We start from the raw sequence: 2144 nt of genomic DNA on the forward strand, positions 1-2144 counted from the left end.
GGGGGGTCCAATTGACCCCCCCCCAGCGGAAATAGGGTTAAAAGTTTATGTTTCAGGAGTTTTATTTTAAGGAGTTTGCATCTCAAAAGTTTGCAATTTAGGAGTTTGCCTTTCAGGAGATTGTATTTGAGAAGTTTTGTATTTCAGGCGATTGTCTCTCAGGAAATTGTATTCCTACGTACGTCTTTGTATTAAGTTTTTATTTCAGGAGTCAGTACTTGAGACGTTTGTATTTCAGGATATTGTCTTTCAGGAGTTTGTATTTCAGGAGATTGTATTTCAGAAGTTTGTATTTCAGAAGTTTGTATATCAGAAGTTTGTATTTCAGGAGTTTGTATATCAGAAGTTTGTATATCAGGAGTTTGTATTTCAGAAGTTTGTATTTCAGTAGTTTGTATATCAGAAGTTTGTATATCAGGAGTTTGTATATCAGAAGTTTGTATATCAGGAGTTTGTATTTCAGAAGTTTGTATTTCAGTAGTTTGTATATCAGAAGTTTGTATATCAGGAGTTTGTATTTCAGGAGTTTGTATTTCAGGAGATTGTCTTTCAGAAGTTTGTATTTCAGGAGATTGTCTTTCAGAAAATTTTATTCCAAAGTCTTTGTATTTCAGGAGTTTGTATTTCAGGAGTTTGTATTTCAGGAGTTTGTATTTCAGAAGTTAGTACTTGACAAAGATTTAATGCAAGGAAAGTTATTTCAGAGGTGAACGCATGTTTTGTACTGCAGTGTACTGTCTCTGGGTGGTAATGTAAACACAAGACGGATGTCGAAGCCTAACAATTTGAGAAGTTTGTGTTTCAGGAGTTTGCATTTCAGGATTTTGTATTTGAGAAATTTGTGTTTCTGAATATTGCCTTTCAGGAGTTTGTATTTCAGGAGATTGTATTTCAGGAGATTGTATTTCTGAAATTTGTATTTCAGGAGTTTGTATTTGAGAAGTATGTATTCCAGGAGATGGTATTTTAAAAGTTTGTATTTCAGGAGATTGTATTTCAGGAGATTGTATTTTAGGAGTTTGTATTTCAGTAGATTGTAATTCAGGAGATTGTATTTCAAAAGTTTGTATTTCAGGAATTGTATTTGAGAAGTTTGTATTTCAGGAAATTGTCTTTGAGGAGTTTGTATTTCAGGATATTGTCTTTCAGGACTCAGGAGTTTGCATTTTAAGGAGTTTAATTTTATACTTTCAGGTGGTAAAGATGTATAGGATTAGATCATTAGAGTTTGTGACAAAAACTCAGTTCCTTTGCATAAAAATCTGAATACAGACAAAAAAGACTGAACTGATAAACCACATTTAAAATCTGTCAAACACTCTTTTTTCTAAATTCCGGCACCTCTTCCTAAAAATCTGAAAGAATGTTCATTCAAAAAGTAAGTACAAGAATGTAAAGAAATCTTTTCAAAAATCAATACAAAGCAAAAATTCTGTCCTAAGAAGGTAAAAAGTAACAATAAAAATTCCTAAATTAAAATTTTAATGAAAGAAAATTATTTCGTGAATGTGTTGCTTGCCTAGGCATTAGAAGATTTCATTTTTTTTTTTAATAATATCTTCAACATTTTCTGATCATTTTAATCTTTATCATAAATAATGTGTTTTGAAAAATTGGTTTAATTATGAATATTTTTGGGCAAAGATAAGTTATTTAGAGACAAAACGTGTTAAAAAGGTTTTTATTATTACTTTTTGACCATAGCTATGTTCAATAGGCACAATCCATGCACAAGCGTAAACATGTTTTTTTGGAACAAATTTGAACAAAATAATTTGACCCACGAAAAATTTCAAAAATATTACTCTATCACAAAGGAATTGAGTCTTTCCCACAAACTCTGATTTTCTAATCACTATATCTCTGGAACCAAATGTTATAGACCTTAGATATTTCAAACCATGAATTCTGTTAGATCAATTAATGTGAATTTGAAATATCAAAGGTTTACAACATCTGGTTCCAAAGGTATAAGAGTTTGAATATTTGAGTTTGACGCAAAGACTCAATTCCTATCTCAAGATTAAGCTATTTGCATGCAAGATGATTGCTAATAATATGTACATGAATGTAAAGCTATTGGTTCCTTTAAAGGGACTGATAGCATAATTTCAAATGACTCTCCAGGTAATGCCGATAAAAGA

The sequence above is a fragment of the Eurytemora carolleeae genome, unplaced genomic scaffold, assembly GCF_000591075.1.
Source record: "Eurytemora carolleeae unplaced genomic scaffold, Eaff_2.0 scaffold1425, whole genome shotgun sequence".
In the NCBI taxonomy this organism is placed as follows: domain Eukaryota; kingdom Metazoa; phylum Arthropoda; class Copepoda; order Calanoida; family Temoridae; genus Eurytemora; species Eurytemora carolleeae.